The sequence below is a fragment of the Cupressus sempervirens genome, chromosome 4 (genome assembly GCF_028749045.1).
Source record: "Cupressus sempervirens isolate cs-2001-9-10 chromosome 4, ASM2874904v1, whole genome shotgun sequence".
NCBI classification, from domain to species: domain Eukaryota; kingdom Viridiplantae; phylum Streptophyta; class Pinopsida; order Cupressales; family Cupressaceae; genus Cupressus; species Cupressus sempervirens.
The window spans coordinates 657994016-658021095 of record NC_143121.1 but is presented as its reverse complement, the minus strand read 5'-3'; the positions used below and the strand labels follow the sequence as shown (position 1 = coordinate 658021095).

General features: G+C 36.4%; 2 pseudogenes; both read left to right on the top strand.

Moving 5' to 3' along the window:
- The first annotated feature begins 5089 nt into the window (after positions 1 to 5089).
- LOC149562966 (cytochrome P450 750A1 pseudogene) lies at positions 5090 to 5883 on the top strand (annotated as a pseudogene).
- A 269-nt stretch (positions 5884 to 6152) lies between these two features.
- On the top strand, positions 6153 to 6731 carry LOC149562965 (cytochrome P450 750A1 pseudogene; annotated as a pseudogene).
- The last annotated feature ends 20349 nt before the right edge of the window (positions 6732 to 27080 follow it).

Sequence of the window (27080 nt, the reverse complement as noted above, 5' to 3'; positions counted from 1 at the left end):
TGTAGTTTATCTTGTAGATGTAGGAAGTTATTTAAATAGAAAGTTTGAATCGATTGGTAGTGAATTCATGAACAAATATATGGAATTAGTTTTCAAGTACGACATGATTATGAAGACTAGTTTTGAGAATCTATGAGAATTAGACTTGTTTAAGTATCAATTTTATCATGAATTAGACATAGAGTATATTGAGTAGGATACATGATGGAAAATTGTGGATGCAGGATAATGTAGTTGACATTTCTGCTGACCTTATTCATGAGGGAGCTATTCTTAGCAAACAAGGTAGTGTACTAATAGGTGAGAAAATGATGAAAAAGAAAGTTGAAAGCTATACTAAGGTAGTGTACAATGGTAAAACTATGGTGATCAACACCATTAAGCAAGATGATGTGAGATTTCTAAGTAGAATTATTGCTTATGCAGTTTGTGCAAGTTCAAAGATTGATGAACTTTTAGTAGGATTCATTTATGTAGCATTTAAGATATGTGTAGAGAAAGAGCAAGTGAATCTTAGTGAAATACTAAGAATGAAACTTCTAGAAAACCTAGAAAAGATCAAAAGGACAAACAATGGTGTGTTTAGATTCCAGTCATTGATCAATGACATATTATTTCATGTACTTCAGAGATTTCCTTACTTATCAGTCACAAACATAATGAGTAGCGATAGATGCACTATGGAGAAGATTACAAAGGTATGTAGAAGGAATCCTACCAAAAAGATATTGATCAGTGGCAACCCAATAATGAGAACATTTCAGAATGAAATGAAACAAAGATTTAGAATTGCACTAACAATTTTGGACAGATTCAAGGAAGGCATTTGTATTATAGTTGATATATATCATACATATATTCAAGCAGTTGAACGTTGGGAGACATTTCTAGATCCCTTGAACTATAAATTAAATGATGATGTAGTACTTGGTTATATTGATTTGTTGCTGAATTCACATAGAGACAAAGCTAAATATAGATTTATCACATATGATGAGATCGCATAGCAAGATGATCGAGAAACCTTAGAGAAGGCATCACACAAGAAGGTTGAGTCTATAATGAAGAAGCCACTACCAGAAGTTGGAATGACAAAGAGTGAATTTGAAGCTATAAGACAGACATATAACCTTTGTTAGTATTAGTTGTTGAGACATCTTCATAGCAGAGCATTCTGTATGCAACAATGTCTGATGTTTAGCCTAGTGAACCAAAGAGAAAGTCCAAAAGATTAGTGAAATCAGTGTTTAGAAAGACAAAAAGAGTTAAACAGTTGGCCATAGGACTAGGAAAGAGACAAAAAAAATTATTGACAATTGACTCTAGTGATGAAGAAGATGAGGAAAAGGTGACTCCACCTAACAAAGCAATAGCCAAAGCTTGGCAACCTTGGAAGCCAAAGATAGAAAAAATCAACAAAATGATTGCAAATGAAGGTAAAAAGATCAATAGAGGGAGGATGAGACTAAACCATCTAGTCCATTCACTCTGCTCTCTCTTGCCAGTTTAGCCTACTGATGATGATGATCAAACAGATATGATCTCATGCTCATATAAACTCATACAGAAGAAAAAAATAGTGAAAATCTTATAGAGACCATTAATGGAAGTGACATATAGACTGCACAATACATTGGCAATTTAGCACACTAATACAGATCTCGAAAAAAGAGCACAAGCTATGCTCTTTGTTTATTCTATTTGGAAAAGTGGTTTTTGGTCTTAGCCAACCTAGCAACAATTTGTAAAAAAAAATGGTATTTGTGTAAAGGAAATTTTGTGATAAGATGTAGAGCTATTGTGTAAATATGAATAGTGAATTATAATGAGTGAACTCTTGTGAAAGCAAGATATGAAAAGTTTTATATGAGCTATTCAATGATCGGAGATCGAGTTGAAGATTAGAGATCAATCAAGGAAGAAAGATAATATTAAATTACTTCTTTGAGTAGTGAGCTATTCTTGTAGTTGAAATTGCATGTTTGGGTAGTGGGCTCTTCTTGCATGCATTGTACCACAACTCCAAATAGGGTTGGAATCTCCTAAGAGGGATTCAAAATCTCCTAATAGGGATTCCTTGTACTAAATTTTCTCATTGACTCCTAACAAGGTCTATCCTCTAATAAGGAACTTATATGTCACTATATCATCTAATGGGTATCATCACCATCGAGTTTTCCCTTTGGTAGGGTTTCCCTAGTTAATAGAATATAGTTTTATGACTTATCTTTGTGCATTTTTATTGTTACTATCCAGCATTACTTTATTTTTTTTTTGTTATACATGGTGTAAAGTAAGTAATAATATCTAGTTGGTGACTAAAGTTTGTAGATTACTAATTCACCCCCCCTCCTTAGTAATCCCTACCCCCCTCTTTGTAATCCCTATTTCTATCAAGTATATTGTCAACTATGTGTTTACATCAATTTGGAAACACAATATCCAAATTTACAGTTTTGTTTGGCTAGAAATACAAAAGAGGAATATGCACACATGCAGAGCTACTATTAAATGATATTTACTTATTTTCTATAATCAAATTAAGGAAAGGGTGTGTATAATACAATTATTGACTAAATTTTCAAGTCTTCACACTCACCACACATTTAAAAGAAATAGTTATTACATTGGTAGGGTCATACTTTGTTTAGAATATTTTCAAAATAGTGTAATTCAACAACTTGATGAATGATTTTTAGTATGAAATATTTATATTTTATAAATATATAATATCAGTAGGAAGCTTTCTATTCACAAATGTATTTTTATTATTTATTTTCAATACAAGGAACCCAATGTAACATTTCAAAGGACACTTCTATTTGGCTAGAAATAAAAAGAGGAAGATGTCCATTTGAATGGACCATTTGAGGAGCTAGTATTAAATTAAAAAACTATTCTCAGAACCACTTGCCAGACTGATGGTGAAGATAAAATTAAAAGATTATTTAATAACCCTGCTTCATACTTGAGGAATAAACTAAGAACATTTCTATTTATGATTGGAGAAAATGATAAGTTAAGAAGTGAGACTATAGAAGCAATTAGTTAAATGTTGACAAAGACAGCATCTCCTCCAACTCTTAGAGCCTTGGAAGTATTAGTAAGTGGTGACACCATGCGGATTGATCAAACCAATGTTACCATTAACATTGATGATACCATTCATTTGGTGGTTCTGAACCAAATGAACCAGATACTGAGAATATTGAGGATAAGTTGAGATAGATTGCGGAATAAAAGAGGCTACTGGAAGAAGAAAAGAAGAAAATAGAGGAAGTCAAGTAGAAATTTCTTGAGAAAGATAAGAAAAGAAAGGAAGAGGAAGAAAAGAAAAAAATTGCAAACGAATAGAAGAAAAAGAAAACTGAGGAAGAAGAGAAAAAGAGATTGAAAGAGAAAAGATAAAGAGAGGAAAAAGAAAAGAAAGAAAAAGAAGTAGTGAAGAAATAGAGGGAGGATGAGACTAAACCATCTAGTTCATCTACTCTGCTCTCTAGTTTAGCTACTGATGACGATGATCAAAAAAATATGATCTCATCCTTATGTAAACTTATACAAAAGAATAAAATAGCAAAAAGCTTATAGAGAACATTAATGAAAGTTACATATAGAATCACAATACATTGGTAGTTCAGCACACTGAAACCGATCCTGAACAAAGAGCACAAGCTATGCTCTTTGTTTACTCTCACTTGGAAAAGTGGTTTGGGGTCTTAGCCGACCTAGTAGAAATTTGTAAAAAAAACATGGTATTTATGCAAAGGAGATTTTTTGATACGATGTAGAGCTATTGTGTAAATATGAGTAGTGAATTATAATGAGCGAACTCTTGTGAAAGCGATATATGTGAACTTTTATATGAGCTATTTGGTGATTAAAGATCAATCTGAAGATTAGAGATTAGTCAAGGAAGAAAGATAATAGTAACTTACTTGTTTGAGTAGTGAGCTCTTCTTGTAGTTGAAATTGCATGTTTAGGTAGTGGGCTCTTCTTGCATACATTGTATCACAACTCGTAATAGGGTTGGAATCTCCTAATAGGGATTCAAAGTCTCCTAACAGGGACTCCTTATACTGAATTTTTTCATTGACCCCTAACAAGGTCCATCCTCTAACAAGGAACTTATATATCAGTATATTTTCTAGTGGGTATCATCCCCATTGGGGTTTTCCCTTGGCCAAGGTTTCCATAGTTAACAATACATGGTTTTATTAGTTATCTTTGTGCATTGTTACTGTTACTGTTATTGTTCACCATTAATTTATTGCTTTGTTATGCATGGTTTAAAGTAAGTAATAATAACCAGTTGGCGACTAAATTTTGTAGATTACTGATTCAACACCCCCACCACCCCCCCCAGTGATCCCTATTTCTAAAAAGTATATTATCATACCAAATTTACACTTTTTTTGGCCAGAAATACAAAAGAGGAAGATGCACACATGAGGGGCTACTATTAAATAATATTTACTTATTTGTCACAATCAAATTAGGAAAGGTTGTGTATAATACAATTATTGACTAAATTTTCAAGTCTTCACATTCACCACACATTTAAAAGAAATAGTTATTACATTTGTAGGGTCATACTCTGTTTAAAATATTACCAAAATAGTATAATTCAACAACTTGATGAATGATTTCTAATATGACGTATTTATATTTTTATAAATATATAATATCAGTAGGAAATAGTCCATTCAAAAAGGTATTTTTATTATTTATTTTCAATACAGGGAACCCAATGTAGCATTCCAAATGACACCTCTATCTGACTAGAAATAAAAAGAGAAAGATGTCCATTTGAAGGGACCATTTGAGGAGCTAGTATTAAATTTTATATATTTCTTTATCGCAATATCAAATTTGGAATGGATGTTTTTAAATTTCGAAGACGGTCGTGGATTATCGGCAGCATCTATGGATCTTGTAGCCGTGTGATTAATGGACTGAGAATACATTAAATGTACAGCATCTTCATAGGAGTTCTGAAGTCTTTATTTTTATTTTTATTATTTTTATTAGGAAGTAGAAATTTTGTATAAATATGAAAAGGAGTAACTGTTTCCTACATCTGTATTCAATATGGCTTTGTTCTCTGAATTCCTTGCATCTCTGCATGCACCAAACATATCAAGCAACGGTGCTTATGTTCCATCAATACCCATGTTAAGTGCTCTTATAATTTTCCTGTGGGTTTTGTTTAGATTTAGTGTCCAAAGAGAAACCAAAATGACTTTGAAAGTGCCCCCTGGACCATTTCCATGGCCTATCATTGGAAATGTGAACCAACTAGCAAAGCTTCCCCGTCGAACTTGGTAAGAAATATGGACCCATTACGATGCTCAAATTGGGTTCTTTTTCTACAGTTGTGGTTTCTTCTTTTGCCATGGCTAAGGAATTCTTGAGAACCCAGTCGAGCACCAACAGCCGCGGGGCAATACCTTGGATATAATTTCAAGGATGTGGGTTTCTCTCCATACGGGCCTTACTGGAGACACGTGAGAAAGCTATGCATAGTTGGATTGCTGAATAGCAAAAAAATCGAGTCTTTCAGAGGTGTAAGAGAGAGAGAAGCACATCTCTTTGTTCGTTCGATGTGGGAGATGTCTGCGCAGGGAAAGAGATCCGTAAATCTCACAAAAGTGCTTTCATCATTTTCGTTAGCAAACATGTGTCAAATCCTTTCCGGCAACAAATTCTGTTCCGATGGTGGGACTAGTGAAGGTGAAGAGATAGCGAAGATGTTTGCAAAGGTTGGATCAATAATCGCAGAAATCAACATAAGAGATTTCATTCCGTACATGGATTGGATGGACTTGCAAGGTGTGAAGCGGCACACGAGAAAGGTACATAAGTCTTTCGACCAAGTTGTTTAAAAAGTAGTAGAGGAGCACTAGCAGCGCAGGGAAAACAGCTTGCACAAGGAAGTACATGACGGAAGGAGCCTGATTGACGAGCTCTTCGAAATGGAGAGTCTTGATGGAAGGGCAATCACTGAGGAAAACATCAAAGCCATCATTTTCGTACGTATTCAGCTTTACAATCAACTAAATCGATAGTATATTATATTTTATTTTCCTATTTATCTAACATAGCTGCGTTGTATTTTTAGGACATGCTTGTAGCCAGGGTTGAATCGACTTCCATGACCTTAGGTTGGCTGATGAGTTTGCCGATACAAAACCCTAGAGTGGCAAAGAAAATGCAGGAGGAAATCGAATCGGTAGTGGGCAGAGAAAGGATGGTGAACGAGGATGATGTGGCAAACATGGAATATTTGCATTGTGTTGTAATGGAGACTCTGAGGTTGTACCCAAGTCTACCTTTGCTGCTTCCACATGAATCCATAGAAGATTGTAGAGTTGGGGGATATTTCATTCCTGCGAGAAGCATGCTTATTGTCAACGCCTGGGCCATTGGAAGTGACCCATCGGTGTGGGAGGATCCTCACGAGTTCAGGCCGAAGAGATTTATGGGGAGAGATGTGAATCTTCTGAGGGACAAGGAGTGGTTTGACATGTTGCCATTTGGGGCAGGAAGAAGAGGATGCCCGGGGTCCAACATGGCCATTGTGAGTATGAACCTTCTTTCGGCTCAGCTGTTTCACTCCTTTGAGTGGAGTGTGGAAGGGGATTTGGATATGACCGAAGAACCTAGATTGTCCATGTCCAGAAGTGCAGAACTTGTGGCTCTCCTTTGTTTGCGACTGAAAACCTACCTTTAAGTAGGAGTTTCATGGTCTTATTATTAACTCCTGTTGTCACTTAGGTTTGCACCCTTGTCCAAGGCCTATGCGCGAGGACAACCTAGTGAAACATGGAAACAACCTCCAAGCTGTGGGACTTGAACTGTGAAGTTGAGTCTCCGGAGAAGGCCGGCTTCCTCTTACTGTCAGGGCACACCTATCTATTCTCAAAAGAAAAAGGGAGAAAGAGAGCACTAAAGCAAATCTACCTAGTCTAATCTAAGGCGGTGATGCACCAAAACAGAGTGTTCAGACTCATTCCTGCCCATATATGCACTATAGAACTAGGGTAACATCCAAAATTCATACACGTCCAGACTTATATCGATCAATAATCACATACAGATCAGGAAACCAACTGAATGACACCAAGAAAAGAAGATTTCACTTGTATATTATTCAATAGGCCAAAGATAGATACAGTATGTGGACCACTAATCTCAATAATGCATCAATGAGAGGCAAAAATGAAGCACATACACATTGACCACTGAAAAGAATGACACAGGATGCTATGTAGCTTAGAGACACAGGGATTCTACACTGCAAGTCTGCAAGCAGTAGCAGAGAAAATCAGGAAGAGTCCCCTGAGAACAGATCACAAGATTGCCTTTATAGATTAGGCATAACTAAAGATTTCTGTGTCACACTCACTTCTTACCTACTAGCATTAACTTCCCATCTTGAGAATCCAATCGAAGATCTGATTGAATCTTGGCTTGCATACCAAGAAATCTCATATCTTTTTGAGAAAGAGCCTGGAGAAGATAAAAATAGTGCCACAACATTCCCTGACATGGTAGATGGATCGACCGGATGGATGGAGTGTCATTCTACGCTTAGCATTCATTCCAAGTTGGTGGCAATTAATCACACCATCGGATTTGTGGCAAAAAACCCTGATTTTTTGTCATTCATGATTCATGCATCCATCGAATCGATCAGTCAACAGGCTTGATGAGCCAACTGGGCCATGCAGGCCAATCACACCTTCGATCTTTGCCACCCTGGCAGTCTCTTTATGTTTGACTGGGCGCTTACCACCCTTTCTGTGCGACTGGGCGCTATGTCGCCATCGAAAAAATCTTCGAAGGTCTCTATAGCGCCATAGCGCCCAAGGGTTTCGTCTTGACTGCGCCACCTTGTCGATCATCTAACTGCAACCGCGCATTAACCGCCACGTCCAAATCTGGACCCGCGAGGACACGTGTCCTCCAAGCGCTAACTCGCCATCGTAAAATCCACATAGTTCCTCCATGGCAAGATAGCGCCCATCGCTGATCTCTTTCCAATCCGACGGCCGCAAAACTTGACCTCTTACGGCCCTCCTTCTCTTGTGATTCGCCGGGCCCGCTGAAACATGGCATCAACTCGTTGGTCTATTGGTCACCCTAACTCAACTCCATCTAGCGGCATGGAATGTGGCCCCGCTAGGACACGTGGCGCAAGGGCGCCAAGTCGCCGATGTTAACTCCCAAGCTGTTCCCCATAGCGTGATGGCGCCCACCCTTGATTTATCTTGATTCGACGGTCAGAGCGCCATCGTTCTTCACTCATTATCCCTTCTGAGAACTACTGGGTCTGCAGCACACGTGGCATCTCTTTATTTGGTCTGACGAAACACCAGCTGGCAACCCAAGACAGCATGCTCTGAGATTTACACCTGTTTTCATCTGATTCATTATTCTGACGTCAGTTGGTGAGACTTGATCCCACCGACATGTGGCAGATGGTCGCTATGTCAGCATAATAAAATCCGTGCATCTTCGCCATCCGTTGATGCAATCCAATCTGATGGTGGAGAGGACCATCGCACTTCGTACCTTCGCCTGCCATGTCGACACACCTAGCATCGCCCTGTGACACGACCCCACCTGACACGTGGCATCAAGGCACAATGTCGCTGTCATAACCCTCGCGCATCTCCGCCATAGCGCGCTGGCGCTTACCATCGATCCAAGTCGATCCGATGGTGGAGATCATAGACCCCGACTATGTGAGCCATGCTGACAGAAATTTCAGCCTGGTTACACGTGGTTCCTTTTGATTTGCCATCCAGAACACCTGATCACGTTAGTCGTTGAAACTTGTTGTCGTGACTATTTTTGTCGGGCGCTATGTCGCTATGGAGATTTCCCAGCTGATATGCAATAGTGACATAGCAAACAAGGCATTGTGGAACTTTTTCGACCCGCCGAACGCTGGACCCACCTTTGCAACGTGTCCTCAAGGCGTCATCGCACTATCATAAATATCGTGCATTTTCTTTATAGCGCGATGGCGCCAACTGTCGGTCTGCTCAGATCTGACGGCCAGAAACTTGTAGTTTGTAATATTAAAACACTAACTCTGAGACTAACCATTGAATAAGTCGTGCGTTTGAATCTAAATCCTTGGCTATAAAACCAGAGGTAACAACTCCCTCTAGTTAGTCTATATGACTGGTTTAGATAGTAATTGCTCACTGGGTGTTGTTTGAGAGGTCTAGTTCACTGTGTCGTTTTAGACAGTTTATATGACTGGTTCAATTCTGATTGTTTCCTTGAGGTTATATTAAATATATATGACTGGTTTAGATAGTAATTGCTCATTGGATGTTGTTTGAGAGGTTTAGTTCCCTGTGTCATTTTAGACAGTTTATATGACTGGTTCAATTCTGATTGTTTCCTGGGTATATTTACAGAGGTTATATTAAATATTCAGTTTGTAAAGAGTTTTGAATTTGAATGAATGTGTATCTACTTTGTTATGTGTGTAAGATGTGTCTAGGTTTATCAACCTTGTTTATAAAATATTTATTGTGATTGTACATGTTCTATACAATAACTAAGAATTGTTTTATTTGTTTGTGAGCCATTCAACTTCACAATAGACCAAGGGCCTATTGACTTCAACTTCACCTTAATCTTCAATAGTTTATATGAAATTTTAAATAGTGGAAATAAATAAATTATTATTTTTAAATGGTCAAATAGATTATAAATAATGTATATGGATAATTTAAAATAAAAGTAGAAGTGTTTACAAGATAATGAAGACATAATGACAGTAATTGTAAGGGGAAAGCCAAATTTCATATGCATGTAGAAGAATTGAATTGTACCATTTTCTACTTGAATAGTAGAATTGGTATTCTTAGTAAAAAGTTTTTTTCAATATATTTCAATAGTTAAATCTTTCTTTTTTCTGCACAATTCAATAGTTTAATCAATTAATTAGAATTGAACTTTTAATAAAATCATAGTTGTTTGTGATTTATTTTTAAAATTAATATGTACTTAAAATACAATAATAATCTGTTATCTAAATCAATAAAAGGTACCCACACATAAATAGAGGGAAAAAAAATGGCAATACACTCAAATGTTATATTCTTACATTTATATCACTAAGATTTGAATCAAACTACAAATAAATATTTATAATATTGTTAAAAAAATTATTACAAACATCATTACTGTGAGATAAAAGATTTTAACTGTGTACTAATACTATAATTAATTTGAGAAAAAAAATCTCCTTTAAACTAATAGAAGGACAATTGACATTAGTTTTGGTTTAAATTCATTGCTCAAGACTACACCAACCCTTATCAAAGATTATGTGACAACCTTCCTAGCATAGGAGTCTTTGTGATGAATTGTAATTGTAGAAATAATAAATTTTTTTATAGTATTAATTAGATTAAATTGAAACATTATTTTTACCCTAGTTGAACTATAAAGGATATATTTGATCATTTTTTTCTAGTTTGTAAGGCTAGTTCTTCAACAAATTTTAAAGTGTGGGATAAAAATTGACAATGGCTATTAGTTAGCTTGAGTCAAGAGTATTTACTCATTTCAAACAATAAGTTATTTATCAAAAACATAAAATATTTATCTTCTTTGTAATTGTAAAACTTATATTTCATAAACTTTTCAATATAACTTGACCTAGTTAAGGAAAATAAAATAAGTTTCAATATATCTAATTCAGAAAAAAATCTTTGCCTATAACACTAGAGAATTCATTTTTTACTAGAAAAATCTTTATTTTCATTTTAGGTAGTTTATAAGACTGGTTCAATTTTGATTGTTTATATTAAATATTACATTTGTAAAGAGCTACGCTTTAACTAGTTAAGAGTAAAGTTTCAATTTAAATGAATGTCTTTTTATGTTTATCAACCTTGTTATGTGTGTAAGATCTAGTTTGTGAGTTAATCAATGTTTCTTTAATACCATGTTTAAGAAAATACCATGAAGAAAAGAAACTATAAGAGAGGAGAAACCATGGAGGAACCCAAAAATGGGCTCTAAAAGATCTACCATTAGCTCTGATACCACAATGTTGGTGGGAAAAGACAACCAAGGAGATAAAACATAAACAAACTCATTCTTACATTGAAGCACAACAAATAAAAATTGTATTGCCTTGTGAAAAAAATTGATTACAAATGTCTTTTTTATAGAAGAATTGGAGCAATCTAGAATCCTCCATTCAAAAACATGTGATCCATATGATTGTAGGTTGGCAGCTCATACAATGAACCAATCATAAATTAAATGACTAAGATTGGAGTGGATGATGGTAGACAGATTTACGATGAATAGGCTATTGTTAGATTGTGGTGACTGATTAGGAAAGTACTGTACATCATAACGAAATTTTTTTTTGGGTCGTGGCTGACATGGTAGCCGACATATTATGGCCGACATGTTATAACCCTAAAGTGGTTTAATACTTGTATAAAAGGGCTTAGGGTTGAGTATTTTTCATTATGTTGTGATGCAAAATTGGTTCTTGCGGCAGTATTGAGCTGTAAGGGATTACGGATTGTAATCAGGTTGTAATCATTGGATTGTAATAAGATCAGACTTGCTATTTGGTGGACGTAGCCAGGGATTGGGTGAACCATGTTAAATCTTGGTGCCTTGTGTTCATTTCTGTGTGATCTATTATTTTTCAGGTATTGGTTATATTTGGATGTAGTTTCTTATTTCTATTTGTGGTTTATCCTAACAAGTGGTATCAGAGTGAGGTTGTCTTTTAGTTATCCTCTATAGGAAAGTCTCATGGTTAAGTGGGAGTCTCACGGTTGAGTGGGAGTGATGGCAGATGAGGGTAAGCTAAGGGTTGACTGGTTTAATGGGCAGAGCTTCTAGTTATGGAAGATGCAAATGGAAGACTATCTATATCAGAAGGATTTATGGAACCCGTTGGAAGGCAAAGCCAAGAATCAGGGAACTATGTCAGAGGCTGAATGGGATCTTTTGTACAGAAAGGCACTCATAAGCATTCAATTATGCTTGGCACCATCGGTGGCATTTAATACTACAAAAGCAAAGATGACAGAAGATTTGATGAAAACCCTAGCGACACTGTATGAGAAGCCCTCCGCTTCAAACAAGGTATTTCTCATGAAGCATTTATTTAATATGAAAATGGCAGAAGGTGGATCTATTGCAGATCATTTAAATGAGTTTAATACTATTACTAGTCAGTTATCTTCTATGGGTATCAATTTTGATGAAGAAATTAGGGCTCTCTTGATTTTGTGTTCTTTGCCTGAAAGCTGGAATGGCTTGGTAATGGCAGTGAGCAATTCTGTTCCTGGATCTAGTACCCTAAAATATGATGATGTGATCGGTGTTATTTTAAGTGAGGAAACTCGTAGAAAATCCTCAGGTGGATCTACATCAGGAAATGCTTTGAATGCACAAAGTAGGAGCGGAACAACTGAGAGAGGAAATAACTCTGGAAATCATGGGAAATCAAGAGGAAAGTTAAAGGGGAGGAGGTCTCAATCGAGAGGACCAAATGATTGCTGGTACTATGGGAAACTAGGGCACAAAAAGAAAGATTGCTAGAATCGAAATAAAAATGAAGGAGATAAATCAAATGGAGACAAGGAGGCAAATGTGGTAAGTAACAAATCTGAAGAGGATGCTTTGCTTCTGTCTTTAGAGAGTGTTGATGATTCATGGGTTTTAGATTCTGGTGCTTCATTTCATGCTACACCTCATAGAGGTTATTTCATTGATTATGTCCAAGGGGATTTTGGGCTTTTTTATTTAGGGGATAATGAACCCTGTCAGATTGTTGGAAAGGGAAAAATTAAGATTAAGTCACAGAATGGGAATCATTGGCTACTACATGAGGTAAGACATGTTCCAAAGCTGAGTAGAAATTTAATTTCACCCAGGCAGCTTGGTGATAAGGGTTGTGTGGTTACTTTTAATGATAAAAATTAGAAGATTTCAAAAGGTTCCCTTGTAGTAGCCAAAGGTGTGAAAGTAGGCACCTTATATCTTTGTATAGGTCATATTGTTCCTTCTACTTTGATTGTTTCAGAGAAAAATGAATGTTCAGGAACAATTGCTGTAGTTGAGCAGGGAGAACAAATAGCTATTGTAGATTCTGATATAGCACTGTGGCAAAATAGACTTGAGCACATGAGTGAGAAAGGTATGAAAGTACTTCATTCAAAGAAAGTTTTACCAAGTCTGAAATGTGTGAATATGGATTTCTGTGAAAGTTCTGTGTATGGAAAACAAAAGAGAGTGAGTTTTGTAAAGACAGGGAAGGAAAACAAAAAGGAGAAATTAGAGCTTGTGCATACAGATGTATGGGGACCAGCTCAGGTATCTTCCCTTGGTGGCTCTCACGATTTTGTTACATTTATTGATGATGCAACTAGAAAAGTATGGGTTTATTTCCTTATAAAGAAATATGATGTATTTCAAACTTTTAAGAAATGGAAATGCTTGGTTGAAAATGAGATTGGTAAGAAATTAAAATGTCCCAGATCTGATAATGGTGGTGAGTATTGCAGTCATGAATTTGAAGATTATTGCTCCACTAATGGTATTCATAGACAGAAAACTATTCCAAGGATTCCACAGGAAAATGGAGTGGCTGAACGCATGAACAGGACTATAATGGAGCGTGCAAAGAGCATGAGGTTGCATGTTGGGTTGTCCCTACACATGTGGGTGGAGGCTATCAATACTATAGTATATTTGATTAATAGAGGTCCCTCTACTCCTTTGGGCTGTGGTATTCCAGAGGAAGCATGGACTGGTAAGAAGGTGAGTTATTCTTTTCTCAAGACCTTCGGTTGTGAAGCTTTTGCTCATATAGAATCTGAAAATAGAACCAAGCTAGAAGCTAAATCAAAGAAATTTGTCTTTGTTGGATATGGCATTAATGAATTTGGTTATAGGCTTTGGGATTTTGAAAATCTTAAAATTGTTAGAAGTTGGGATGTCATATTCAATAAGAAAGTGTTGTACAAAGATCTGTTGTAGCAACATGAGAAGAAAGAAGATGATTATGTAGTGCTGGATGATACTCCAAAAGCTAATGTTCCAGCCATTCCTCATGATGTGCAACAACTGCAACAATAAATACCACACACACCAGTAAATGTTAGATAGTCAATGAGGCAAATTAGACCTCCACAAAGGTTTTCTCCCTCTTTGTATTCTATTTTACTTACTGATGCTGGTGAACCTGAAAGTTATGATGAAGCTGTGCAGGTGGATACTAAGATTCAGTGGGAGTTTGCAATGAAAGATGAAATGGACTCTTTGCTGAAAAATAAGACATGGGATTTGTACAAGTCGCCTGCAGGTAAAAATGCTTTACAAAATAAGTGGGTTTACAAGTTGAAAGAAGAGGAAGGAGGTAAGAAAAGATTTAAGGCTAGGTTAGTTGTAAAAGGATTTGTACAGAAAAAGGGAATTGATTTTGATGAGATATTTTCTCCTGTTGTTAAAATGACTTCTATCCGTACTATTTTAAGTCTTGTGGCTAGTGAAGATTTGCATTTAGAGCAGATGGATGTTAAAACATCCTTTCTTCATGGTGATTTGGATGAAAAAATATATATGGCTCAGCCATAGGGTTTTGAGGTCAATAGTAAGGAGAACTTAGTGTGCAAAATGAAGAAAAGTTTATATGGCTTGAAGCAAGCACCTCGGAAATGGTATCTAAAATTTGATAGTTTTATGCATGAGCATGGATATAACAGGTGTCATTCAGATTACTGTATTTATTTTAAGAGGTTGGATGATGCCAACTACATTATTTTATGTTTATATGTTGATGATATGCTTGTAACTGGGTCTAACATGGATCATATTAAGGGGCTAAAATGCCAGCTAGCACATGCATTTGCTATGAAGGATTTGAGGGTAGCAAAACAAATCCTTGGTATGAAGATTCACAGAGATAGGAAGAATAGAACATTGACGCTATCTCAAGCTTATTATGTTGAGAAGGTGTTGCACCGTTTCTCTATGGAGAATGCTAAAGCTGTCAGCACACCTTTACCTGGTCATTTGAAATTGACTAAGGAGATGTGTCCCAAGACACAAAAAAAGGAGGATAAGGTGTCCGAGGTACCCTATGCTTCAGGTGTAGAAAGCTTGATGTATGCTATGGTATGCACTAGGCCAGATATTGCACATGCAGTGGGAGTCGTTAGCAAGTATATGAGTCATCCAAGATTTGAGCATTGGAATGCTGTTAAGTGGATTCTCCAATATTTGAGAGGAATATCCAATAAGTGTTTACACTTTGGAAGCTCTACTACTGATTTACAGGGCTATGTTGACTCAGATTTGGTAGGGGATATTGATACCAGGCGGAGTACTACAGGTTATGTCTTTACTATTGGTGGGGTAGCTGTGAGCTGGGTTTCTAGGTTACAAAAGATTAATGCTCTATCCACTACAGAGGCAGAGTATGTTGCTGCTACAAAGGCAGCCAAGGAGATGATATGGCTTCAATTCTTCTTGGAAGAATTGGGACATCCTTAGAAGGATAATTATTTGTTCACAGATAGTCAAAGTGCCATTCATCTTGCTAAGAATTCAGCTCTGCATTCTAAGACCAAACACATATAGTTGCGGTACCATTTCATTCGGTCAATTTTGGAGGATGGATAGTTAAAGATGAAGAAGATACATACCAATGAAAATCTAGCAGATATGTTGACAAAGGTTGTAACAAGGGAGAAGCTAAACTCCTCTTCAGCTTCGGTTGGTCTTTTAGACTAACCATGAATAAAAGAACAACAGAGTCCAGGGTGGTTTGATCCAGTGGGAGCCCCATGTGGTAGTGGTATTGCAGGATCACTCTCCAAGTGGGAGATTATTGTTTAGTGTGGAGCCTGATCAGTCCCCAAGTGGGAGATTGTTAGATTGTGGTGACTGATCAGGAAAGTACTATACATACTTCATAAATAGTGGTAGCCAACATATTATGGCCGAAATGTGGCCGACATGTTATAACCCTAAAGTGATTTAATACTTGTATAAAAGGTCTTAGGGTTGGGTATTTTTCATTATGTTGTGATGCGAAATTGGTTCTTACAACAGTATTGAGCTGTAAGGGATTACGAATTGTAATCAGGTTGTAATCACTAGATTGCAATAAGATTGGACTTGCTGTTTGGTGGAGGTAGCCCAGGGATTGGGTGCACCATGTTAAATCTTGGTGCCTTGTGTTCATTTCTATGTGATCTATTATTTTTTAGTTATTGATTATATTTGCATGTAGTTTTTTATTTCTGTCTGTGGTTTATCCTAATAGCTATTAGTTTGTAATGACCAAATTTTACAATAGACGGTGCCTTCTTTAAGTTACAATAGTTTGGTTTGTAGAAATTAATTATCAACGTTGGGTAGACACTTTATCGTTGGATCCTAAGGGTCTGAAATCCCAGTGCTGTAGTATTGAGATCTAAAAAGAGATTCTCCCTACCCCCGTCCATTTCCCTTTTCACTCCAATATCTGTTAAAACATGGAGAGGGTGATATACTCACAAAGGAGCACTGATGAACATAGGCTCTTAGCATTCAATTTATACACAATTACATAATAAATATTAGTCATGAGGTTAGCTAAAATATTCATGACATATAGATGGAGATAATGTTGAGTTGATCAAGAATATAAGACTAAGCTGGAGGTGGAGCTACTTGACCAATTGGTTGATCTGTGTAGATATAATTAATTTACTTTTCTAACATTCCCTCATAAATTAATTTTCAAAATATCTTAGATATCCTCCCATAATTAAGAAAACATGGGTCCTAGTTAGTAGCCTTGTTAGGTACCCATTTACAATAACTTAAAAAGTTCTTAGCCTACTTCCCCTTATCATAATAAGTCTAGGTTTTCAAGGCTTAACAAATAGAGTTCTGAAGTGGTTTCTTGCTAACCACAATTTCTTCATACAAATGGTTTCTAGCTGATCATAATCTTTGCACTTGAGTGGTTTTGGCTAACCATGAACCTTGCATACTAGTGGTAACTGCTGACCACAAAACTTTATGAATTGTTTTAGATTATCATAAACCTCACATGATAAGGAAACTAACTTCTAATGCATGCACATATTATCCTCTCTTGAATAAAGCCTTGTGTATACTAAGATTGCTAGAAGATCATACAATGACTTCAAGGTTCCTTTAATGCTAGGTCTTGATTGTGGATAAGATCGGTGGTTGATTTGATTTAGTAATGATCACAAGGGGCCTTACATGTTTATTTAGATTCATTTTAAGCCATACTGGATGTGGGAGCTATCCTAAAGTTTTGCAATGAAGTACTTTTTATAGAGTTTTCACAAAATATGCAAAAATTCAATAGGATAGGGTTTAGGAACTCTATTCTAATCCTAAGGGTAGTGATAAGAACAAATAGTATTCTAGTGGAAAAATTCCTCAATTTACCAAATTCTACTTCACCAAGTTATACTACATCTATGTGTGAATTAGTACAATCTTCAAAGGTTATGCCAGAGATTTTCATATCACTGCATACATCATCATAAAAAACAATGTATACAAATGATAGAAGTTGAGCATATGCATGAAAGGGGTTTAGGCTAACTTTACACAATGAATTAGAATCACTAAAATGTCAAAAGTATGAACCAAAGGAATTCATCAATACACCATCATACTCTTCATTGTAATCACCACACATAACTAGGCTAAACTTAATCTAATTGAAAAAATTTAGGAAAACAAGCAAGAACTAAGACACATCAAGTATTCACCAAGCTCCAATGAAAATTTTGTTATCTCTTTCACTCATTGCAACAATCTCATAAAAGTCTCCCTTTACAAATGAGAAACGAGGCCTTTATATAGGTCCTCAATTACAACAAGTGGCCCAGATAATCACAATAACTAATGGCCAAGATCATGCCACATCAGCCCTAATTAGGGTTAGGGAAAAAGAAAGGAATCTATATTAATGCAATAAGGAATCCACTATTGTAGTGGGTAATAAATGCCCACTATGAATGCTCCTTTAGGAAGGAGTGGGGTGCAATAAATATCCACCATGCATGTCCATTACTCGATAAATGCTCAGTCTTCCTTGAATAAATTATTATTGATTCCATTCTCTAAATGCATAGAAGTTTGACTTGGAGACCTTAGTTCTTCATCCAAGATAATTGGATGCCATGAAATGATGATGGAGACCATGTAAGCTCGAGTCTTTTCCAACTGCATCATTTTAACTAAGATACAACTTTGATTGACTTTTTTGAAAATCTCTCTTCAAACATTCTCGCCTTCTATGTACTTGCTTTGAAATTTATCTCCCTGAAATGGATTGGAATCCCTTGCTAATGATTATGTTACTCTAGAACTTCTTCATATTGAACTTCCTTCACCATGTTCTTGGATTTTTGGATTTGAACTTTGATCTTTGAACCTTGAATGTTTGGAACTAGATCATTTAGTACTTTGATCTTGGTACTAGAATTTTGGATTTGAGCATCTTTCTTGAATTTCTAGAACTAGAGCTTTCTCCTCCTTTTTATTCAAATTCTTTCAATTCACTGTTATGCCTTTTCCTATATTTTGAAGAATTCCCACTTTTTAAATCATCATCAATCATTTTTCCAATCTTGGTTACACACTTGGAGAGGGTGTAATTCAAGATCTGGAGGAGAAATTTCTAGCACTTAATCCTTTTTCATTTTTCGATGAAGGAGAAAGTTTTCAACACTTAGCCATTTATTCTTCCATGAAGGAGAAATTTCCAACACTAGCCTTTTTTTCTTCCATGAAGGAGGAGTTTCTAACACTTCGCCATTTTTGCTTCTATGAAGGACAAATCTCCAACACTTGGCCATTTTCACTTCCATGAAGGAGAAATTTTCAACACTAGCATCTTTTCATCCATGAAGGAGGAATTTCTAAAACTTTTCCATTTTTGCTTCTATGAAGGAAAAATCTTCAACACTTAGCCATTTTTGCTTCCATGATTTCTAATTCTCTTGCTTGTGAAAATTTTGAGTGGTCATGGATTTTGTCAATGATGGAAGAATTCCGCAACAACCATTTTTCTCCATGGTGGGATATTTTGAGAGATCGTAGATTTTGTCCATGATGGAAGAATTCAGCAACAACCATTTTTCTCCAAGGCAAGATTTTTGAGTGATCTTGGATTTTTTCCACAATGGAAGAATTTTGCAACAACCATTTTTCTCCATGGCAGGATATTTTGAGAGATCATGGATTTTGTCGATGATGGAAGAATTCCGCAACAACCATTTTTCTCCAAGGTAGGATTTTTGAGTGATCTTGGATTTTTTTCATGATGGAAGAATTTTGCAACAACCATTTTTCTCCAAGGTAGGATTTTTGAGTGATCTTGAATTTTTTCCATGATGGAAGAATTTCGCGACAACCATTTTTCCTGTTATTTTCATGCCTTTCTACTTTTGGATATTTCATGGGTGATTCCAAACTTAACCATTTTTTTCTTGATTGACTGTTGTGCTTGCTCATTCTTTTGGATATAGACACATGTACCCTTTTGGCTCTTTATCAACCATAGCTCACTTGTTGTAGAAATAGACCTACCAAAAATAGACATTCTAAAAATAGTAAGTTGCCCCAAAGTCAAAATAAGGCCAATCTGAGAGGCAGTGAAATTTACTCAAAATAGACTTACTAATAATAGACTTTCTAAAAATAGTAAGTTGTCCCAAAGGCAAAATAAGGTCAATCCGAGAGGCAGTGACATTTACTAAAAATAGACTTACTAAAAATAGACTTTCTAAAAGTAGTAAGTTGTCCCAAAGGAAAAATAAGGTCAATCCGAGAGGCAGTGAAATTTACTAAAAATAGACTTACTAAAGATAAACTTTCTAAAAATAGTAAGTCAAGACAATCAATTTTCAAACAAGCAAACAATTTCCATTCTTAGAGCCACATGCACAACACTTTCTAGATCTGGCCAATTTTACCAATTCTCATTTGAAAGAGGGAACTTTCGAAGATTGAGCCCAATACTACCAAGAACTAAAGCCAAAAGGACAAGACCAAGAGATAAAAGGGGGCCCCCCATTTGCAATGGGGCAATGGTGTGAAAAGCCCACAATAGTACCTACATCAACTATTTAGTCCATATAAAAAGTGATCCATATACTACTTCTATAGGAGTTCTTTTCATCTACATGATTCATGAATTTGTTAATCTAAAACTCTTTGGGATGTCAAGTACAACTGATCATGCATCCCCTATACTAACTTAGGTACAATAAACATACTCCCATTGAGACACTACTATGCTCAAGGATTCTAGTTTTTATGCGCTCTATTGGCCTCATACATTGCTTGGATAAATTTAGCACAAAAATGCTACAACATTAAAAAATATGACTTATTTCTTTGTTCAGAAATACAATTCTATTACACAAGCACATTTACCTAGTACTTTGGGGAATCTTTGCAGTGATTTCAGTATTTTGGCCATTTTGGACATGTGTAAAATAGATCTACAGAACTCCAATATTTTTTATGATCTCTTTTACTTCAACCACAACTGATTAATCTATTCAAATCCAATCCACAAATACTTCACTAATCAACTATACTCAGGAAATTGTGACTTTGATTGCAAAACCACATTGATCCCCTATAGACTGGGGGCTATAACTTCTTCATGATTTCTTATTTATTTATAATGCTTAACTGGTGATAGAACCATTCAACATGTTAATATATTTAAACTTTGGCAACTAGTTCTGATTTCTTCTTTCCACTTATTTTAGAAAGCAATGATCTCCACATGTGGCAAGATCTATAATCAGTAGCTTCAGCACTGACTTGAAACAATGGTTTCCTTTGATTGAGCAACTTTTAGATTTCTTGATTGGCTGCCTCATTTCTAACGCATTAACAACAATCTCCTTTTAAAAGTTCCACTCCTATCTTGAGAGGGCTTTCAACACAAAGTAAGGCCTTTGACTTGGCTGCTCAAAGTAGCAATTAAACTCTTTTTCAACAGTAAAAAATTGTATAAAATTTAAATTCAATACAGAAATGGAAAAGACCAACTTAAATCATGCTAGCACCATCCTTAACAAAGTGTCTATAGCTATATGAAATTCTAGGCAAAGTGACATCCACCAATATCAAACATGGAGCAGAGGAGATACTCACAAAGGATCACTAATGAAAATAGGCTCTTAGCATTCAATTTATAGCCAATTACATAATAAATATTGGTCATGAGGTGTGAGAAATATTATAAACTTAAATTACAACTCACAACCCTAAACCTAAAATTTTGCTCGGCACTTAAAAGTTGCTTGGCACATGAAGGTGTCGAGTGCCAGTTTTACTCGACACTTGCTTGGCACATGAAGGTGCCGAGTGATAGATTTCTTGGCACTTGATGTGCTGAGTGACAGGCAATAGGTGCCAAGTAAATTTGGCACACAAAAGAGAAAGCTCAACACTAATGGATGCCGAGTGAGCTTGGCTCACAAAGAAAATGCTCGTCACTTGAAGAGCTCAGCACAAAAATGCAGTAGGTGTCGAGTGTTTTGTTTCAACTAAAATATTATAACTTAGAGAAATTCAACATGAATGCTTTCACCATTAAAATTAGAAAGGCAAAAATTTTAACTTTTCAAAAAAACTTGTCAAATGCAATGAATAGAGGAGGAAGATAGATTCAAGTATGCCTGCTTGCTTTCTATTCAATCTTTCATTAAACTATTACAAAATCTAGGAGCATTCGGCTTCAACCAAAAAATCCTAAAATAACCCTAAATTGATAATACTTCAAACTTCAATAAAATTTTAAACTTACAGCTCTAATGGTTACATACAATGGTGCCTAGAGCAATCACTGCTTCAATAGGATGAATCTAACAATGACAAACTTACAGAGTGAACAGGGGAAGCACGTGCAACTCAAGGCACAAACTTCTTTCCTTCTTCCTTCTTTGCTCAGCTCTGCAACTTCTCTTTGATCTACTTGATCTACTTGAACTCTCTGAGTGAATGAATAAATATTCCTTATTGTCATATCTTTCACCCTCAATGTCCAAATTCAAAATCTCACCTACCAAAAATAAATGCCTACCATTCATGGATGCCTGCGGTGACCTGACAGGGTAGATGGGCATGGGGCTCGAGTACAACTTGCTGGCTCTTCAACGTTTAAGTTTTCCAACACTCCCCCTTTCTCCCGAGCCAAACAAATAAGGATCATAGCTGATCTAAATCAACTACACCAAGACACTCTCTTAAGTGTACAAAAGTTCCAATGCCTAATGGCTTGGTGAAAATATATGCTACTTGTTGCTCAGACTTTCAAAATTCCATCTTGATATCCCCATTCCCCACCAACTCTCTGATGAAGTGATATCTGATCTCTATGTGTTTGCTTCTCCCATGGAATATTGGATTCTTAGACAATGCAATTGATGAGATGTTGTCACAATAAATTGTGGTTTTAACCTCTTGCCTTTCATTCAAATCTGTCAAGATCCTCCTTAGCCAAATTGCTTGACATGCTGTTGCATTTGCTGCTATGTATTCAGCCTCTGATGTAGATTGAGTAACAATAGGTTGCTTCTTGTATGCCCATGAAATTGCACCCGATCCCATATGAAACATGTATCTGAAAGTTCTCTTCCTATCATCTATACTTCCAACCCGATCACTCTCTGTGTATCCCACCAACTTGAAATCATCATTTGCAGTATAGAAAATTCCAAATCCCTTGGTACCTTTCACATACCTTAGGATCCTCTTTCCTGCTTGCCAATGGGAATCCTTTGGTGTTTCCATAAATATGAAAATTAGACTTACTGCATGTATTAGTTCTGGCTGAGTTGCAGTCAAATACATTAGACTTCCAACCATACTCTTGTATAGTGTTGGATCCACTCTCTTACTAGAGTCTTCCTTGCTCAACTTCATACCTATTGCTGTTGGTGTGGGGGTTGCCTTACTATTCTGCATTTTAAATCTTTCAAAGGTCTACCCTGCATACTTTTCTTGAGAGATGAAGATGCCATCATGCATTTGTTTTACTTCTCTGCCTAGAAAGTATTTCAAGAGACCTAGGTCTATCATTTCAAATTCACTTTTCATGGCCTCTTTAAACTCACCAATTAAATCTTTGTCATTACCAGTAAAAATCAAGTCATCTACATACAAGACAACAATCAATACATTACCATCTGATGCCTTGATGTAAAGAGTGGGCTCACCATTGCTTTTGCTAAAGCCATTGCTCATCAAATCTGAGTCAATCCTACTATACCTCGCCCTTGGAGCTTGCTTGAGCCCATAAAGAGCTCTCTTCAATCTACATACTTTATTCTCTTCACCTGTAACTTCATAACCAGGTGGCTGCTCCACATACACTTTTCTTTCAATACACCATTTAGGAAGGCAAACTTCACATCCATTTGAAATACCTTCCATTTGTGCTGAGCTGCAATTGCTATGATAGCACGCACAGTTTCCATTCTTGCAATAGGGGCATAGGTCTCATCATAGTCTCTTACATACTGTTGTTTGTAGCCCTTGACTACCAGCCTTGCCTTATGCCTATCAATCTTTCCTTCAACATTACATTTGGTCTGATAGACCCATTTCACTCCAATCACTTGCTTCTTGGGAGGAAATTTAGTTAGCTCCCATGTCTCATTTCTTTCTATAGCATTTATTTCCTCATCCATGGCATTACACCATTTCTTCTACTTAATAGCTTCCTCAAAATATACTGGATCACTATAAGAAAATAATGCAAAATTAACACTCTCATCATAATCTTCATACCTTTTATCTTGGTATATCTCCTTAAGACTCTTAGTCTTTCTTGGTAATAGGGAGGAGAGTGTGGGATCAAAATCTTCATTGCTGTTGCATTGCTGACTAGCTCGGTCTTCACTATTACTCGGCAGTGACACTCGGTCATGCCTAGAGGAGCTCAACACTGTCTGAACTTGCTTGCCTTTTCTTCTATTTGCTCTTTCTTCTTGCTGTTCATCAGCATCTTCTTCACTCATAATGGGCACTTTACTTGATGTTCTTGGTGACTCATCAGTTGAACCATACCAAGACTGATTTTCAAAAAAGTTTACATCTCTTGACAGAGTCATCTTGTTGTTCAATGGGTCATACAATCTGTATGCCTTTGATTTTGAGTTGTACCCTATGAAGATGCACTTCATACTTTTGTCATCCAATTTTTTCCTTTTTTCTTTAGGCACATGTGCATATGCAACACATCCAAACACCCTTAGGTGTTCAACTGTCCATCTTCCTCATGACCATGCTTCCATTGGAATTTTGTCACAGACTCCCTTTGTAGGACACCTATTAATTAGGTAAACTATTTTTGCCACAGCCTCTCCCTAAAATTCAGTTGGGAGACCTTTCTCTTTCATCATGCTTCTTGCCATTTTAATAATGGTCCTATTCTTTCTTTCAACCACTCCATTCTGCTGTGGTCTATAGCTGGCTGTGAGCTCTTTCTTTATGCCATGTTTCCTGCATAAATTTAAAAAAGAATGTGAGGTATACTCCCCTCCCCTATCTGATCTTAGGACTTTGATATAGTGTCCACATTCTCTTTCAGCCTAGGCTTTAAATTCTACAAATTTATCAAATGCTTTAGACTTATTCTTTAAGAAATACACCCATGTCCTAAGACTGAAATCATCAATGAATGTCATAAAATAAGTAGTCCCTCCAATGGAAGTAATTTGCATAGGACCGACTAACTCAGTATGCACTAATTCTAATGGATATCTAGCCCTTCTAGAATTTTCAAAATTAAAGGGAAGCCTATGTTTCTTACCCAAAATACAAGCCTCACACTTGTCACAAGAATTTTCTGCATGTGGCAAACCATCTGCCATTATTTTATTTGACAATAAATTTAAACCAGCATAGCCAAGATGACCATACCTAAGATGCCACAACTGTGAAGGGTCTTCAATCACACTCCTTAGAGCTGATTATGTGTGAGGTGCAGCACAAGCTTGAAATGAGAAACATGTCTCTATCCTCAAGGGAAACATTCTATTCTTTGTCATTTGAACTGCTACAAGTAAATTCTTACTCCCATCTTTTTCATGAATGACACACCTGTCATTTTCTATCAGCACTTTGTGTCCATTTTGAATGAGCTGACCAATGCTCATCAAATTGTGCTTCATACCAGGGGCGAAATACACATTTTGTATTTCCTTCTTCTCACGATAATAGATCCTTTGCCCGCAACTAGTAGGGTTCCATTGTAAACCATCTTAATTTCTGATTTGAAACTCTAGTCAGTGAATAAAAACAAAATTTCATTACCACTCATGTGTTTGCTACATCCACTGTTGAGGTACCAAACCTCAGGGCTTCCTTCTTCACCAACATTACACATGATGAAGGCAGTGTTTTCACTTCCCATATTCATGTCAGCCACATTTGCTTGTCCTAAGTGATCATTTTGCTTCCTCCAACATTCACTTGCATAATGCCCATATTTATGATAGTAGTAGCATTCTACATTACTCTTATTTGAGTTGTAATTTTTCTTACCTCTTCTTGAGGTATTTTGAGAGCTACTTGCTCCATCCGCTCTTCTTGAGCTTTCTGTTGCAACATTCCTTTGTCCTCCATTACCTCAGCCTCTGCCTCTGGAGTTTTTGCCTAAGCCATTTTTTCCTCTCCCCCTTCCTCTTGGATTTGACTGAGCCTTGAATGCTTTCTCTTGGAAAGATAAAGAAGTAGATCTGTTGATCCTATGCTCATGGGTTTGAAGTGTACCCATCAACTCATCCATTGTCAAAACAGTGAGGTCTTTTGCCTCTTCTATGGTCATGACCAAATTGTCATATTTATGAGGTAAAATCTTCAATATCTTTTCCACTATCCTCTACTCTTGATAGTCTTCTCCATTTGAATTCAGTTGGTTAATCACATTGGAGGTCCTTGAATTGAAGTCTGCAACTGATTCATTCTCCTTCATTTGAAGGTTCTCAAACTCCCTCCTGGTTTTTTTTAGCTTTACAGTATGGACTTTATCAGTCCCCTTGAAGTTTGTCTCAAGGATATCCCAAGCTTCCTTTGCATAATTTGTTGTTGCAATCTTTGAAAATACTATCTCTGTCATTGTTGCTTCAATAAGGCTTAATGCCTTAGCATCCTTCCTCCTTGACTCCTTCAAATGAGTCTTCTGTGCATTTGTGAGGGTAGCATACTGAGTTGGATCAGTCACATCATTGAATCCATTAACTACAAACTACCACAAATCATTTGCAACCATTATGGTCTTCATCTTCTTTGCCCATGTATCATAATTTTTCCAATTGAAGGGTGGTGGCTACTGCCATATTTTTTCTGCATCTCCTGCCATGTCAAATATCAGAAGAAAATCAAATGTCCTAACTCACTGTGGATGCGGGGCCTCAAAGCTCTGATACCATGTGAGAAATATTATAAACTTAAATTAAAACTCACAACCCTAAACCTAAAATTTTTCTCAACACTTAAAAGTTTCTCGGCACATGAAGGTGTCGAGTGCAAGTTTTACTCGGCACTTGCTTGGCACATGAAGGTGCCGAGTGATAGATTGCTCGACACTTGATGTGCCGAGTGACAGGCAATAGGTGCCGAGTAAAATCAGCACACAAAGGAGAAAGCTCAACTCCAATGGATGCCGAGTGAGCTTGGCTCACAAAAAAAATGCTTGGCACTTGAAGAGCTCGGCACAAAAATGTAGTAGGTGCCGAGTTTTCTATTTCAACTAAAATATTATAATTTAGAGAAATTCAACATGAATTCTTTCACCATTAAAACCAGAAAGGCCAAAACTTTAACTTTTCAAACAAACTTGTCAAATGCAATGAATAGAAGAGGAAGATAGATTCAAGTATGTCTACTTGCTTTCTATTCAATCCTTCATTAAACTATTACAAAATTGAGAGCATTCGGCTTCAACAAGAAAACCCTAAAATAACCCTAAATTGATAATACTTCAAACTTCAATAAACTTTTAAACTTG